Source organism: Aphelocoma coerulescens, unplaced genomic scaffold (genome assembly GCF_041296385.1).
Source record: "Aphelocoma coerulescens isolate FSJ_1873_10779 unplaced genomic scaffold, UR_Acoe_1.0 HiC_scaffold_57, whole genome shotgun sequence".
NCBI classification, from domain to species: Eukaryota; Metazoa; Chordata; class Aves; order Passeriformes; family Corvidae; genus Aphelocoma; species Aphelocoma coerulescens.
This window is the reverse complement of record NW_027183916.1, coordinates 949,885-968,026: the sequence shown is the minus strand read 5'-3', so window position 1 is coordinate 968,026 and position 18,142 is coordinate 949,885.

The window sequence follows — 18,142 nt, the reverse complement described above, 5'->3', positions numbered from 1 at the left end:
TGTTGCCAGGTGTGTTCAGCAGCTGTTGCTCAATGCTTATGCCAAGCTATTGTGTTCCTCATGGAACCAAGGAGCCATTGTGACACTGCAGGGGCTGATGGCATCAAGGAGACAATTGTCACAGTACAGAACCTCCTAGAAACAAGGCTCCATTGTGACACCGTGGGGAATCATGGAATCAAGGAGCCCATTGTGACACTGCCAGGCCGCATGGAACCAATGGTCCATGGTTACACTGCGGATTCAAGAAGAGCACGGTGACACCACGCAACATCATGGAACCGTACGTCCATTGTGACACAGCAGGGCCTCATGGAAACAAGGGGACCATTGTGGCAAAGCAGGGCCTAAAGGAAGCATGGAGAGCATTGTGACACTAAGGAAACTCCTGGAACCAAGATGACCACTGGCACATAATGGAACCTCATGGAAGCAAGCCTCCACAATGACTTTGGAGGGCCTCAGGGACCACAGGACCCATTGTGACACAGCAGGACCTGGTGGAACCAAGGAGCCTTTGTGATACTCCAGATCCACATGGAAGCCAGGGTGCACTGAGACACAGTGGGGCCTTGTTGGAACCAAAGACACCTCTGCAAAAAGCAGGCTAGCTCATAGAAGCAAGGAGTCCATTGTTACAACGTAAAAGCTATGGAAGCAAGGGACCATTGTGACACTGCGGGGCCTCATGGAACCAATTGTCCATGATGACAGTGCGGATCAAAGGAGACCATGGTGACACTGCGGAACCTGATGGAACCAAGGAGCCATTGTGACACAGTGGGGCCTCATGGAATCAAGGAGACCATTGTGACCCAGGTGTTGCATGTGAAGGCAAGGAGCCATTGTGACACTTTGGGCTTCTTCCCTTGAGCTCTGCAGCTGGCTGTCCCAGCCCAGCGCACCATGTGCCACCTGCTCTCCTCAGGGCTCTGCCTGCACACAGCCCCAGGAGAAGTTTTCCTGTTTGGAAGGAAAGAATGGAAAAGCCGGAGCAGGTTTCCTAAACAACAAACCCCACTCAGGAGCCACATGCTCAGTACAGGCTGCCTGGAACGATGTCCCCTTGCTACAAGGGTCAGTGTGAGCAGGAATGAATGATCTCTGGGAGCAGAATTCTCGGAGTCTTTCCACTGAATTCTCTGTCCCTGTGTCTTGGGGTGACTTTATCGTGTGTATCCCCTATTGCTGCTCTATGCCCAGAAGTGAACTTTGTGCATTTCTGTGCCTTTCAACTGAGCCTGAGAGGGGGGAGAGGAAAAAAAACCGGACAAACTTCTCAGAGCGTTTGTTCAAGGACACACATACACACTCCTCTGCATCCTGCTTGCAGCAAGAGCAGAGGAAGCAACTTGGTTTCTTTTTTGCCAGTTTTCAGCTCCTTTTCTCTGGGGGGAGATGGAGAGTTGAACTTTGTTTTCCTGGGACTTCGGGGGGTTTTTTTCCCTTCTTCTCTTCTTGACTCTTTCAACATCAGAGCACATTGGGAGAATTTTCTACCCAGGTGGGAGCCCTGAATGTGGGCCCATGAGGCAGCTGCAAGGAGGAGGAGAGAGACTACACCTACGGAAGTGTTGGGGTTCCTCCCCCCTGCCATGAGGTCATGGGAAGAGGGGACCCTGGGGTAGAGGCATGGCCTGGGCACGGGGGGTCTCCCTGCTCCCTGCTCACATGTGCCCTAATCCTGTTCAGCACTGCTTATTTTGTGTTGCCTTGTGCGAGGAGGGCCCTGCTTGTGCCGTGATTGCTCAGTTCTTTGGCAGTGCCCCGCCCATGTGGCTGGAGAAGAAAGAGCTCTGAAACTTCTCTCAAGAATCGCTCCCTGTTTCTTTGCACGGGCCTCGCTGTCTATGGATGTTTCAGGAGACCCCACCGAAACACGGAAGGACTCTCAAATTATCCCAGCTTTCTCTGCACAGCGAGAGCTTTTAATATTTAGCATTGTTATCCTTTTCCTGTGTGTTTGTTAAAAAAAGAGGTTTTCTCTCTTTCACTTTCTTCCCAGGAAAATTCTTTTTTCCCAAACCTGGTGGGGGATGGCTGGGTGTAACCTGCCTTCTATCAGAGGATATTTTCCTCCACATTTGTTCAAACCGGCGCAGCCTGTCCTTTCCTGGGTCTCTGTTGCAGATGGAAGCTGCTGGTGCCATTGTCAGCTTGAAGCCCTCTTTTGATGCAAGCAGATGTTGCCAGGTGTGTTCAGCAGCTGTTGCTCAATGCTTATGCCAAGCTATTGTGTTCCTCATGGAACCAAGGAGCCATTGTGACACTGCAGGGGCTGATGGCATCAAGGAGGCAATTGTGACAGTACAGAACCTCCTAGAAACAAGGCTCCATTGTGACACCGTGGGGAATCATGGAATCAAGGAGCCCATTGTGACACGGCTGCATGGAACCAATGGTCCATGGTTACACTGCGGATTCAAGAAGAGCACGGTGACACCACGCAACATCATGGAACCATAGGTCCATTGTGACACAGCGGGGCCTCATGGAAACAAGGGGACCATTGTGGCAAAGCAGGGCCTAATGGAAGCATGGAGAGCATTGTGACACTAAGGAAACTCCTGGAACCAAGATGACCACTGGCACATAATGGAACCTCATGGAAGCAAGCCTCCACAATGACTTTGGAGGGCCTCAGGGACCACAGGACCCATTGTGACACAGCAGGACCTGGTGGAACCAAGGAGCCTTTGTGATACTCCACATCCACATGGAAACCAGGGTGCACTGAGACACAGCGGGGCCTTGTTGGAACCAAAGACACCTCTGCAAAAAGCAGGCTAGCTCATAGAAGCAAGGAGTCCATTGTTACAACGTAAAAGCTATGGAAGCAAGGGACCATTGTGACACTGCGGGGCCTCATGGAACCAATTGTCCATGATGACAGTGCGGATCAAAGGAGACCATGGTGACACTGCGGAACCTGATGGAACCAAGGAGCCATTTTGACACAGTGGGGCCTCATGGAATCAAGGAGACCATTGTGACCCAGGTGTTGCATGTGAAGGCAAGGAGCCATTGTGACACTTTGGGCTTCTTCCCTTGAGCTCTGCAGCTGGCTGTCCCAGCCCAGCGCACCATGTGCCACCTGCTCTCCTCAGGGCTCTGCCTGCACACAGCCCCAGGAGAAGTTTTCCTGTTTGCAAGGAAAGAATGGAAAAGCCGGAGCAGGTTTCCTAAACAACAAACCCCACTCAGGAGCCACATGCTCAGTACAGGCTGCCTGGAACGATGTCCCCTTTCTACAAGGGTCAGTGTGAGCAGGAATGAATGATCTCTGGGAGCAGAATTCTCGGAGTCTTTCCACTGAATTCTCTGTCCCTGTGTCTTGGGGTGACTTTATCGTGTGTATCCCCTATTGCTGCTCTATGCCCAGAAGTGAACTTTGTGCATTTCTGTGCCTTTCAACTGAGCCTGAGAGGGGGGAGAGGAAAAAAAACCGGACAAACTTCTCAGAGCGTTTGTTCAAGGACACACATACACACTCCTCTGCATCCTGCTTGCAGCAAGAGCAGAGGAAGCAACTTGGTTTCTTTTTTGCCAGTTTTCAGCTCCTTTTCTCTGGGGGGAGATGGAGAGTTGAACTTTGTTTTCCTGGGACTTCGGGGGGTTTTTTTCCCTTCTTCTCTTCTTGACTCTTTCAACATCAGAGCACATTGGGAGAATTTTCTCCCGAGGTGGGGGCCCTGAATGTGGGCCCATGAGCCAGCTGCAAGGAGGAGGAGAGAGACTACACCTACGGAAGTGTTGGGGTTCCTCCCCCCTGCCATGAGGTCATGGGAGAGGGGACCCTGGGGTAGAGGCATGGCCTGGGCACGGGGGTCTCCCTGCTCCCTGCTGACATGTGCCCTAATCCTGTTCAGCACTGCTTATTTTGTGTTGCCCTGTGCGAGGAGGGCCCTGCTTGTGCTGTGATTGCTCAGTTCTTTGGCAGTGCCCCGCCCATGTGGCTGGAGAAGAAAGAGCTCTGAAACTTCTCTCAAGAATCGCTCCCTATTTCTTTGCACGGGCCTCGCTATCTATGGATGTTTCAGGAGACCCCACCGAAACACAGAAGGACTCTCAAATTATCCCAGCTTTCTCTGCACAGCGAGAGCTTTTAATATTTAGCATTGCTATCCTTTTCCTGTGTGTTTGTTAAAAAAATAGTTTTTATCTCTTTCACTTTCTTCCCAGGAAAGTTCTTTTTTCCAAAAACCTGGTGGGGGAGGGCTGGGTGTAACCTGCCTTCTATCAGAGGATATTTTCCTCCACATTTGTCCAAACCGGCACAGCCTGTCCTTTCCTGGGTCTCTGTTGCAGATGGAAGCTGCTGGTGCCATTGTCAGCTTGAAGCCCTCTTTTGATGCAAGCAGATGTTGCCAGGTGTGTTCAGCAGCTGTTGCTCAATGCTTATGCCAAGCTATTGTGTTCCTCATGGAACCAAGGAGCCATTGTGACACTGCAGGGGCTGATGGCATCAAGGAGACAATTGTGACAGTACAGAACCTCCTAGAAACAAGGCTCCATTGTGCCACCGTGGGGAATCATGGAATCAAGGAGCCCATTGTGACACAGCCAGGCCGCATGGAACCAATGGTCCATGGTTACACTGCGGATTCAAGAAGAGCACGGTGACACCACGCAACATCATGGAACCATAGGTCCATTGTGACACAGCGGGGCCTCATGGAAACAAGGGGACCATTGTGGCAAAGCAGGGCCTAATGGAAGCATGGAGAGCATTGTGACACTAAGGAAACTCCTGGAACCAAGATGACCACTGGCACATAATGGAACCTCATGGAAGCAAGCCTCCACGATGGTTTTGGAGGGCCTCAGGGACCACAGGACCCATTGTGACACAGCAGGACCTGGTGGAACCAAGGAGCCTTTGTGATACTCCAGATCCGCATGGAAGCCAGGGTGCACTGAGACACAGCGGGGCCTTGTTGGAACCAAAGACACCTCTGCAAAAAGCAGGCTAGCTCATAGAAGCAAGGAGTCCATTGTTACAACGTAAAAGCTATGGAAGCAAGGGACCATTGTGACACTGCGGGGCCTCATGGAACCAATTGTCCATGATGACAGTGCGGATCAAAGGAGACCATGGTGACACTGTGGAACCTGATGGAACCAAGGAGCCATTGTGACACAGTGGGGCCTCATGGAATCAAGGAGACCATTGTGACCCAGGTGTTGCATGTGAAGGCAAGGAGCCATTGTGACACTTTGGGCTTCTTCCCTTGAGCTCTGCAGCTGGCTGTCCCAGCCCAGCGCACCATGTGCCACCTGCTCTCCTCAGGGCTCTGCCTGCACACAGCCCCAGGAGAAGTTTTCCTGTTTGGAAGGAAAGAATGGAAAAGCCGGAGCAGGTTTCCTAAACAACAAACCCCACTCAGGAGCCACATGCTCAGTACAGGCTGCCTGGAACGATGTCCCCTTTCTACAAGGGTCAGTGTGAGCAGGAATGATCTCTGGGAGCAGAATTCTCGGAGTCTTTCCACTGAATTCTCTGTCCCTGTGTCTTGGGGTGACTTTATCATGTGTATCCCCTATTGCTGCTCTATGCCCAGAAGTGAACTTTGTGCATTTCTGTGCCTTTCAACTGAGCCTGAGAGGGGAGAGAGGAAAAAAAAAAAACGGACAAACTTCTCAGAGCGTTTGTTCAAGGACACACATACACACTCCTCTGCATCCTGCTTGCAGCAAGAGCGGTGGAAACAACCTTGTTTCTTTTTAGCCAGTTTTCAGCTCCTTTTCTCTGGAGGGAGATGGAGAGTTGAACTTTGTTTTCCTGGGACTTCGGGGGTTTTTTTCCCTTCTTCTCTTCTTGACTCTTTCAACATCAGAGCACATTGGGAGAATTTTCTACCCAGGTGGGAGCCCTGAATGTGGGCCCATGAGGCAGCTGCAAGGAGGAGGAGAGAGACTACACCTACGGAAGTGTTGGGGTTCCTCCCCCCTGCCATGAGGTCATGGGAAGAGGGGACCCTGGGGTAGAGGCATGGCCTGGGCACGGGGGGTCTCCCTGCTCCCTGCTCACATGTGCCCTAATCCTGTTCAGCACTGCTTATTTTGTGTTGCCTTGTGCGAGGAGGGCCCTGCTTGTGCCGTGATTGCTCAGTTCTTTGGCAGTGCCCCGCCCATGTGGCTGGAGAAGAAAGAGCTCTGAAACTTCTCTCAAGAATCGCTCCCTGTTTCTTTGCACGGGCCTCGCTGTCTATGGATGTTTCAGGAGACCCCACCGAAACACGGAAGGACTCTCAAATTATCCCAGCTTTCTCTGCACAGCGAGAGGTTTTAATATTTAGCATTGTTATCCTTTTCCTGTGTGTTTGTTAAAAAAAGAGGTTTTCTCTCTTTCACTTTCTTCCCAGGAAAATTCTTTTTTCCCAAACCTGGTGGGGGATGGCTGGGTGTAACCTGCCTTCTATCAGAGGATATTTTCCTCCACATTTGTCCAAACTGGCACAGCCTGTCCTTTCCTGGGTGTCTGTTGCAGATGGAAGCTGCTGGTGCCATTGTCAGCTTGAAGCCCTCTTTTGATGCAAGCAGATGTTGCCAGGTGTGTTCAGCAGCTGTTGCTCAATGCTTATGCCAAGCTATTGTGTTCCTCATGGAACCAAGGAGCCATTGTGACACTGCAGGGGCTGATGGCATCAAGGAGACAATTGTCACAGTACAGAACCTCCTAGAAACAAGGCTCCATTGTGACACCGTGGGGAATCATGGAATCAAGGAGCCCATTGTGACACTGCCAGGCCGCATGGAACCAATGGTCCATGGTTACACTGCGGATTCAAGAAGAGCACGGTGACACCACGCAACATCATGGAACCGTACGTCCATTGTGACACAGCAGGGCCTCATGGAAACAAGGGGACCATTGTGGCAAAGCAGGGCCTAAAGGAAGCATGGAGAGCATTGTGACACTAAGGAAACTCCTGGAACCAAGATGACCACTGGCACATAATGGAACCTCATGGAAGCAAGCCTCCACAATGACTTTGGAGGGCCTCAGGGACCACAGGACCCATTGTGACACAGCAGGACCTGGTGGAACCAAGGAGCCTTTGTGATACTCCAGATCCACATGGAAGCCAGGGTGCACTGAGACACAGTGGGGCCTTGTTGGAACCAAAGACACCTCTGCAAAAAGCAGGCTAGCTCATAGAAGCAAGGAGTCCATTGTTACAACGTAAAAGCTATGGAAGCAAGGGACCATTGTGACACTGCGGGGCCTCATGGAACCAATTGTCCATGATGACAGTGCGGATCAAAGGAGACCATGGTGACACTGCGGAACCTGATGGAACCAAGGAGCCATTGTGACACAGTGGGGCCTCATGGAATCAAGGAGACCATTGTGACCCAGGTGTTGCATGTGAAGGCAAGGAGCCATTGTGACACTTTGGGCTTCTTCCCTTGAGCTCTGCAGCTGGCTGTCCCAGCCCAGCGCACCATGTGCCACCTGCTCTCCTCAGGGCTCTGCCTGCACACAGCCCCAGGAGAAGTTTTCCTGTTTGGAAGGAAAGAATGGAAAAGCCGGAGCAGGTTTCCTAAACAACAAACCCCACTCAGGAGCCACATGCTCAGTACAGGCTGCCTGGAACGATGTCCCCTTTCTACAAGGGTCAGTGTGAGCAGGAATGAATGATCTCTGGGAGCAGAATTCTCGGAGTCTTTCCACTGAATTCTCTGTCCCTGTGTCTTGGGGTGACTTTATCGTGTGTATCCCCTATTGCTGCTCTATGCCCAGAAGTGAACTTTGTGCATTTCTGTGCCTTTCAACTGAGCCTGAGAGGGGGGAGAGGAAAAAAAACCGGACAAACTTCTCAGAGCGTTTGTTCAAGGACACACATACACACTCCTCTGCATCCTGCTTGCAGCAAGAGCAGAGGAAGCAACTTGGTTTCTTTTTTGCCAGTTTTCAGCTCCTTTTCTCTGGGGGGAGATGGAGAGTTGAACTTTGTTTTCCTGGGACTTCGGGGGGTTTTTTTCCCTTCTTCTCTTCTTGACTCTTTCAACATCAGAGCACATTGGGAGAATTTTCTCCCGAGGTGGGGGCCCTGAATGTGGGCCCATGAGCCAGCTGCAAGGAGGAGGAGAGAGACTACACCTACGGAAGTGTTGGGGTTCCTCCCCCCTGCCATGAGGTCATGGGAGAGGGGACCCTGGGGTAGAGGCATGGCCTGGGCACGGGGGTCTCCCTGCTCCCTGCTGACATGTGCCCTAATCCTGTTCAGCACTGCTTATTTTGTGTTGCCCTGTGCGAGGAGGGCCCTGCTTGTGCTGTGATTGCTCAGTTCTTTGGCAGTGCCCCGCCCATGTGGCTGGAGAAGAAAGAGCTCTGAAACTTCTCTCAAGAATCGCTCCCTATTTCTTTGCACGGGCCTCGCTATCTATGGATGTTTCAGGAGACCCCACCGAAACACAGAAGGACTCTCAAATTATCCCAGCTTTCTCTGCACAGCGAGAGCTTTTAATATTTAGCATTGCTATCCTTTTCCTGTGTGTTTGTTAAAAAAATAGTTTTTATCTCTTTCACTTTCTTCCCAGGAAAGTTCTTTTTTCCAAAAACCTGGTGGGGGAGGGCTGGGTGTAACCTGCCTTCTATCAGAGGATATTTTCCTCCACATTTGTCCAAACCGGCACAGCCTGTCCTTTCCTGGGTCTCTGTTGCAGATGGAAGCTGCTGGTGCCATTGTCAGCTTGAAGCCCTCTTTTGATGCAAGCAGATGTTGCCAGGTGTGTTCAGCAGCTGTTGCTCAATGCTTATGCCAAGCTATTGTGTTCCTCATGGAACCAAGGAGCCATTGTGACACTGCAGGGGCTGATGGCATCAAGGAGACAATTGTGACAGTACAGAACCTCCTAGAAACAAGGCTCCATTGTGCCACCGTGGGGAATCATGGAATCAAGGAGCCCATTGTGACACAGCCAGGCCGCATGGAACCAATGGTCCATGGTTACACTGCGGATTCAAGAAGAGCACGGTGACACCACGCAACATCATGGAACCATAGGTCCATTGTGACACAGCGGGGCCTCATGGAAACAAGGGGACCATTGTGGCAAAGCAGGGCCTAATGGAAGCATGGAGAGCATTGTGACACTAAGGAAACTCCTGGAACCAAGATGACCACTGGCACATAATGGAACCTCATGGAAGCAAGCCTCCACGATGGTTTTGGAGGGCCTCAGGGACCACAGGACCCATTGTGACACAGCAGGACCTGGTGGAACCAAGGAGCCTTTGTGATACTCCAGATCCGCATGGAAGCCAGGGTGCACTGAGACACAGCGGGGCCTTGTTGGAACCAAAGACACCTCTGCAAAAAGCAGGCTAGCTCATAGAAGCAAGGAGTCCATTGTTACAACGTAAAAGCTATGGAAGCAAGGGACCATTGTGACACTGCGGGGCCTCATGGAACCAATTGTCCATGATGACAGTGCGGATCAAAGGAGACCATGGTGACACTGTGGAACCTGATGGAACCAAGGAGCCATTGTGACACAGTGGGGCCTCATGGAATCAAGGAGACCATTGTGACCCAGGTGTTGCATGTGAAGGCAAGGAGCCATTGTGACACTTTGGGCTTCTTCCCTTGAGCTCTGCAGCTGGCTGTCCCAGCCCAGCGCACCATGTGCCACCTGCTCTCCTCAGGGCTCTGCCTGCACACAGCCCCAGGAGAAGTTTTCCTGTTTGGAAGGAAAGAATGGAAAAGCCGGAGCAGGTTTCCTAAACAACAAACCCCACTCAGGAGCCACATGCTCAGTACAGGCTGCCTGGAACGATGTCCCCTTTCTACAAGGGTCAGTGTGAGCAGGAATGATCTCTGGGAGCAGAATTCTCGGAGTCTTTCCACTGAATTCTCTGTCCCTGTGTCTTGGGGTGACTTTATCATGTGTATCCCCTATTGCTGCTCTATGCCCAGAAGTGAACTTTGTGCATTTCTGTGCCTTTCAACTGAGCCTGAGAGGGGAGAGAGGAAAAAAAAAAAACGGACAAACTTCTCAGAGCGTTTGTTCAAGGACACACATACACACTCCTCTGCATCCTGCTTGCAGCAAGAGCGGTGGAAACAACCTTGTTTCTTTTTAGCCAGTTTTCAGCTCCTTTTCTCTGGAGGGAGATGGAGAGTTGAACTTTGTTTTCCTGGGACTTCGGGGGTTTTTTTCCCTTCTTCTCTTCTTGACTCTTTCAACATCAGAGCACATTGGGAGAATTTTCTACCCAGGTGGGAGCCCTGAATGTGGGCCCATGAGGCAGCTGCAAGGAGGAGGAGAGAGACTACACCTACGGAAGTGTTGGGGTTCCTCCCCCCTGCCATGAGGTCATGGGAAGAGGGGACCCTGGGGTAGAGGCATGGCCTGGGCACGGGGGGTCTCCCTGCTCCCTGCTCACATGTGCCCTAATCCTGTTCAGCACTGCTTATTTTGTGTTGCCTTGTGCGAGGAGGGCCCTGCTTGTGCCGTGATTGCTCAGTTCTTTGGCAGTGCCCCGCCCATGTGGCTGGAGAAGAAAGAGCTCTGAAACTTCTCTCAAGAATCGCTCCCTGTTTCTTTGCACGGGCCTCGCTGTCTATGGATGTTTCAGGAGACCCCACCGAAACACGGAAGGACTCTCAAATTATCCCAGCTTTCTCTGCACAGCGAGAGGTTTTAATATTTAGCATTGTTATCCTTTTCCTGTGTGTTTGTTAAAAAAAGAGGTTTTCTCTCTTTCACTTTCTTCCCAGGAAAATTCTTTTTTCCCAAACCTGGTGGGGGATGGCTGGGTGTAACCTGCCTTCTATCAGAGGATATTTTCCTCCACATTTGTCCAAACTGGCACAGCCTGTCCTTTCCTGGGTGTCTGTTGCAGATGGAAGCTGCTGGTGCCATTGTCAGCTTGAAGCCCTCTTTTGATGCAAGCAGATGTTGCCAGGTGTGTTCAGCAGCTGTTGCTCAATGCTTATGCCAAGCTATTGTGTTCCTCATGGAACCAAGGAGCCATTGTGACACTGCAGGGGCTGATGGCATCAAGGAGACAATTGTCACAGTACAGAACCTCCTAGAAACAAGGCTCCATTGTGACACCGTGGGGAATCATGGAATCAAGGAGCCCATTGTGACACTGCCAGGCCGCATGGAACCAATGGTCCATGGTTACACTGCGGATTCAAGAAGAGCACGGTGACACCACGCAACATCATGGAACCGTACGTCCATTGTGACACAGCAGGGCCTCATGGAAACAAGGGGACCATTGTGGCAAAGCAGGGCCTAAAGGAAGCATGGAGAGCATTGTGACACTAAGGAAACTCCTGGAACCAAGATGACCACTGGCACATAATGGAACCTCATGGAAGCAAGCCTCCACAATGACTTTGGAGGGCCTCAGGGACCACAGGACCCATTGTGACACAGCAGGACCTGGTGGAACCAAGGAGCCTTTGTGATACTCCAGATCCACATGGAAGCCAGGGTGCACTGAGACACAGTGGGGCCTTGTTGGAACCAAAGACACCTCTGCAAAAAGCAGGCTAGCTCATAGAAGCAAGGAGTCCATTGTTACAACGTAAAAGCTATGGAAGCAAGGGACCATTGTGACACTGCGGGGCCTCATGGAACCAATTGTCCATGATGACAGTGCGGATCAAAGGAGACCATGGTGACACTGCGGAACCTGATGGAACCAAGGAGCCATTGTGACACAGTGGGGCCTCATGGAATCAAGGAGACCATTGTGACCCAGGTGTTGCATGTGAAGGCAAGGAGCCATTGTGACACTTTGGGCTTCTTCCCTTGAGCTCTGCAGCTGGCTGTCCCAGCCCAGCGCACCATGTGCCACCTGCTCTCCTCAGGGCTCTGCCTGCACACAGCCCCAGGAGAAGTTTTCCTGTTTGGAAGGAAAGAATGGAAAAGCCGGAGCAGGTTTCCTAAACAACAAACCCCACTCAGGAGCCACATGCTCAGTACAGGCTGCCTGGAACGATGTCCCCTTTCTACAAGGGTCAGTGTGAGCAGGAATGAATGATCTCTGGGAGCAGAATTCTCGGAGTCTTTCCACTGAATTCTCTGTCCCTGTGTCTTGGGGTGACTTTATCGTGTGTATCCCCTATTGCTGCTCTATGCCCAGAAGTGAACTTTGTGCATTTCTGTGCCTTTCAACTGAGCCTGAGAGGGGGGAGAGGAAAAAAAACCGGACAAACTTCTCAGAGCGTTTGTTCAAGGACACACATACACACTCCTCTGCATCCTGCTTGCAGCAAGAGCAGAGGGAAGCAACTTTGTTTCTTTTTAGCCAGTTTTCAGCTCCTTTTCTCTGGGGGGAGATGGAGAGTTGAACTTTGTTTTCCTGGGACTTTGGGGGTTTTTTTCCCTTCTTCTCTTCTTGACTCTTTCAACATCAGAGCACATTGGGAGAATTTTCTCCCGAGGTGGGGGCCCTGAATGTGGGCCCATGAGCCAGCTGCAAGGAGGAGGAGAGAGACTGCACCTACGGAAGTGTTGGGGTTCCTCCCCCCTGCCATGAGGTCATGGGAGAGGGGACCCTGGGGTAGAGGCATGGCCTGGGCACGGGGTCTCCCTGCTCCCTGCTGACATGTGCCCTAATCCTGTTCAGCACTGCTTATTTTGTGTTGCCCTGTGCGAGGAGGGCCCTGGTTGTGCTGTGATTGCTCAGTTCTTTGGCAGTGCCCCGCCCATGTGGCTGGAGAAGAAAGAGCTCTGAAACTTCTCTCAAGAATCGCTCCCTGTTTCTTTGCACGGGCCTCGCTGTCTATGGATGTTTCAGGAGACCCCACCGAAACACGGAAGGACTCTCAAATTATCCCAGCTTTCTCTGCACAGCGAGAGCTTTTAATATTTAGCATTGTTATCCTTTTCCTGTGTGTTTGTTAAAAAAATAGTTTTTATCTCTTTCACTTTCTTCCCAGGAAAGTTCTTTTTTCCAAAAACCTGGTGGGGGAGGGCTGGGTGTAACCTGCCTTCTATCAGAGGATATTTTCCTCCACATTTGTCCAAACCGGCACAGCCTGTCCTTTCCTGGGTCTCTGTTGCAGATGGAAGCTGCTGGTGCCATTGTCAGCTTGAAGCCCTCTTTTGATGCAAGCAGATGTTGCCAGGTGTGTTCAGCAGCTGTTGCTCAATGCTTATGCCAAGCTATTGTGTTCCTCATGGAACCAAGGAGCCATTGTGACACTGCAGGGGCTGATGGCATCAAGGAGGCAATTGTGACAGTACAGAACCTCCTAGAAACAAGGCTCCATTGTGACACCGTGGGGAATCATGGAATCAAGGAGCCCATTGTGACACGGCTGCATGGAACCAATGGTCCATGGTTACACTGCGGATTCAAGAAGAGCACGGTGACACCACGCAACATCATGGAACCATAGGTCCATTGTGACACAGCGGGGCCTCATGGAAACAAGGGGACCATTGTGGCAAAGCAGGGCCTAATGGAAGCATGGAGAGCATTGTGACACTAAGGAAACTCCTGGAACCAAGATGACCACTGGCACATAATGGAACCTCATGGAAGCAAGCCTCCACAATGACTTTGGAGGGCCTCAGGGACCACAGGACCCATTGTGACACAGCAGGACCTGGTGGAACCAAGGAGCCTTTGTGATACTCCAGATCCACATGGAAGCCAGGGTGCACTGAGACACAGTGGGGCCTTGTTGGAACCAAAGACACCTCTGCAAAAAGCAGGCTAGCTCATAGAAGCAAGGAGTCCATTGTTACAACATCAAACCTATGGAAGCAAGGGACCATTGTGACACTGCGGGGCCTCATGGAACCAATTGTCCATGATGACAGTGCGGATCAAAGGAGACCATGGTGACACTGCGGAACCTGATGGAACCAAGGAGCCATTGTGACACAGTGGGGCCTCATGGAATCAAGGAGACCATTGTGACCCAGGTGTTGCATGTGAAGGCAAGGAGCCATTGTGACACTTTGGGCTTCTTCCCTTGAGCTCTGCAGCTGGCTGTCCCAGCCCAGCGCACCATGTGCCACCTGCTCTCCTCAGGGCTCTGCCTGCACACAGCCCCAGGAGAAGTTTTCCTGTTTGGAAGGAAAGAATGGAAAAGCCGGAGCAGGTTTCCTAAACAACAAACCCCACTCAGGAGCCACATGCTCAGTACAGGCTGCCTGGAACGATGTCCCCTTTCTACAAGGGTCAGTGTGAGCAGGAATGATCTCTGGGAGCAGAATTCTCGGAGTCTTTCCACTGAATTCTCTGTCCCTGTGTCTTGGGGTGACTTTATCATGTGTATCCCCTATTGCTGCTCTATGCCCAGAAGTGAACTTTGTGCATTTCTGTGCCTTTCAACTGAGCCTGAGAGGGGAGAGAGGAAAAAAAAAAAACGGACAAACTTCTCAGAGCGTTTGTTCAAGGACACACATACACACTCCTCTGCATCCTGCTTGCAGCAAGAGCGGTGGAAACAACCTTGTTTCTTTTTAGCCAGTTTTCAGCTCCTTTTCTCTGGAGGGAGATGGAGAGTTGAACTTTGTTTTCCTGGGACTTCGGGGGTTTTTTTCCCTTCTTCTCTTCTTGACTCTTTCAACATCAGAGCACATTGGGAGAATTTTCTACCCAGGTGGGAGCCCTGAATGTGGGCCCATGAGGCAGCTGCAAGGAGGAGGAGAGAGACTACACCTACGGAAGTGTTGGGGTTCCTCCCCCCTGCCATGAGGTCATGGGAAGAGGGGACCCTGGGGTAGAGGCATGGCCTGGGCACGGGGGGTCTCCCTGCTCCCTGCTCACATGTGCCCTAATCCTGTTCAGCACTGCTTATTTTGTGTTGCCTTGTGCGAGGAGGGCCCTGCTTGTGCCGTGATTGCTCAGTTCTTTGGCAGTGCCCCGCCCATGTGGCTGGAGAAGAAAGAGCTCTGAAACTTCTCTCAAGAATCGCTCCCTGTTTCTTTGCACGGGCCTCGCTGTCTATGGATGTTTCAGGAGACCCCACCGAAACACGGAAGGACTCTCAAATTATCCCAGCTTTCTCTGCACAGCGAGAGGTTTTAATATTTAGCATTGTTATCCTTTTCCTGTGTGTTTGTTAAAAAAAGAGGTTTTCTCTCTTTCACTTTCTTCCCAGGAAAATTCTTTTTTCCCAAACCTGGTGGGGGATGGCTGGGTGTAACCTGCCTTCTATCAGAGGATATTTTCCTCCACATTTGTCCAAACTGGCACAGCCTGTCCTTTCCTGGGTGTCTGTTGCAGATGGAAGCTGCTGGTGCCATTGTCAGCTTGAAGCCCTCTTTTGATGCAAGCAGATGTTGCCAGGTGTGTTCAGCAGCTGTTGCTCAATGCTTATGCCAAGCTATTGTGTTCCTCATGGAACCAAGGAGCCATTGTGACACTGCAGGGGCTGATGGCATCAAGGAGACAATTGTCACAGTACAGAACCTCCTAGAAACAAGGCTCCATTGTGACACCGTGGGGAATCATGGAATCAAGGAGCCCATTGTGACACTGCCAGGCCGCATGGAACCAATGGTCCATGGTTACACTGCGGATTCAAGAAGAGCACGGTGACACCACGCAACATCATGGAACCGTACGTCCATTGTGACACAGCAGGGCCTCATGGAAACAAGGGGACCATTGTGGCAAAGCAGGGCCTAAAGGAAGCATGGAGAGCATTGTGACACTAAGGAAACTCCTGGAACCAAGATGACCACTGGCACATAATGGAACCTCATGGAAGCAAGCCTCCACAATGACTTTGGAGGGCCTCAGGGACCACAGGACCCATTGTGACACAGCAGGACCTGGTGGAACCAAGGAGCCTTTGTGATACTCCAGATCCACATGGAAGCCAGGGTGCACTGAGACACAGTGGGGCCTTGTTGGAACCAAAGACACCTCTGCAAAAAGCAGGCTAGCTCATAGAAGCAAGGAGTCCATTGTTACAACGTAAAAGCTATGGAAGCAAGGGACCATTGTGACACTGCGGGGCCTCATGGAACCAATTGTCCATGATGACAGTGCGGATCAAAGGAGACCATGGTGACACTGCGGAACCTGATGGAACCAAGGAGCCATTGTGACACAGTGGGGCCTCATGGAATCAAGGAGACCATTGTGACCCAGGTGTTGCATGTGAAGGCAAGGAGCCATTGTGACACTTTGGGCTTCTTCCCTTGAGCTCTGCAGCTGGCTGTCCCAGCCCAGCGCACCATGTGCCACCTGCTCTCCTCAGGGCTCTGCCTGCACACAGCCCCAGGAGAAGTTTTCCTGTTTGGAAGGAAAGAATGGAAAAGCCGGAGCAGGTTTCCTAAACAACAAACCCCACTCAGGAGCCACATGCTCAGTACAGGCTGCCTGGAACGATGTCCCCTTTCTACAAGGGTCAGTGTGAGCAGGAATGAATGATCTCTGGGAGCAGAATTCTCGGAGTCTTTCCACTGAATTCTCTGTCCCTGTGTCTTGGGGTGACTTTATCGTGTGTATCCCCTATTGCTGCTCTATGCCCAGAAGTGAACTTTGTGCATTTCTGTGCCTTTCAACTGAGCCTGAGAGGGGGGAGAGGAAAAAAAACCGGACAAACTTCTCAGAGCGTTTGTTCAAGGACACACATACACACTCCTCTGCATCCTGCTTGCAGCAAGAGCAGAGGGAAGCAACTTTGTTTCTTTTTAGCCAGTTTTCAGCTCCTTTTCTCTGGGGGGAGATGGAGAGTTGAACTTTGTTTTCCTGGGACTTTGGGGGTTTTTTTCCCTTCTTCTCTTCTTGACTCTTTCAACATCAGAGCACATTGGGAGAATTTTCTCCCGAGGTGGGGGCCCTGAATGTGGGCCCATGAGCCAGCTGCAAGGAGGAGGAGAGAGACTGCACCTACGGAAGTGTTGGGGTTCCTCCCCCCTGCCATGAGGTCATGGGAGAGGGGACCCTGGGGTAGAGGCATGGCCTGGGCACGGGGTCTCCCTGCTCCCTGCTGACATGTGCCCTAATCCTGTTCAGCACTGCTTATTTTGTGTTGCCCTGTGCGAGGAGGGCCCTGGTTGTGCTGTGATTGCTCAGTTCTTTGGCAGTGCCCCGCCCATGTGGCTGGAGAAGAAAGAGCTCTGAAACTTCTCTCAAGAATCGCTCCCTGTTTCTTTGCACGGGCCTCGCTGTCTATGGATGTTTCAGGAGACCCCACCGAAACACGGAAGGACTCTCAAATTATCCCAGCTTTCTCTGCACAGCGAGAGCTTTTAATATTTAGCATTGTTATCCTTTTCCTGTGTGTTTGTTAAAAAAATAGTTTTTATCTCTTTCACTTTCTTCCCAGGAAAGTTCTTTTTTCCAAAAACCTGGTGGGGGAGGGCTGGGTGTAACCTGCCTTCTATCAGAGGATATTTTCCTCCACATTTGTCCAAACCGGCACAGCCTGTCCTTTCCTGGGTCTCTGTTGCAGATGGAAGCTGCTGGTGCCATTGTCAGCTTGAAGCCCTCTTTTGATGCAAGCAGATGTTGCCAGGTGTGTTCAGCAGCTGTTGCTCAATGCTTATGCCAAGCTATTGTGTTCCTCATGGAACCAAGGAGCCATTGTGACACTGCAGGGGCTGATGGCATCAAGGAGGCAATTGTGACAGTACAGAACCTCCTAGAAACAAGGCTCCATTGTGACACCGTGGGGAATCATGGAATCAAGGAGCCCATTGTGACACGGCTGCATGGAACCAATGGTCCATGGTTACACTGCGGATTCAAGAAGAGCACGGTGACACCACGCAACATCATGGAACCATAGGTCCATTGTGACACAGCGGGGCCTCATGGAAACAAGGGGACCATTGTGGCAAAGCAGGGCCTAATGGAAGCATGGAGAGCATTGTGACACTAAGGAAACTCCTGGAACCAAGATGACCACTGGCACATAATGGAACCTCATGGAAGCAAGCCTCCACAATGACTTTGGAGGGCCTCAGGGACCACAGGACCCATTGTGACACAGCAGGACCTGGTGGAACCAAGGAGCCTTTGTGATACTCCAGATCCACATGGAAGCCAGGGTGCACTGAGACACAGTGGGGCCTTGTTGGAACCAAAGACACCTCTGCAAAAAGCAGGCTAGCTCATAGAAGCAAGGAGTCCATTGTTACAACGTAAAAGCTATGGAAGCAAGGGACCATTGTGACACTGCGGGGCCTCATGGAACCA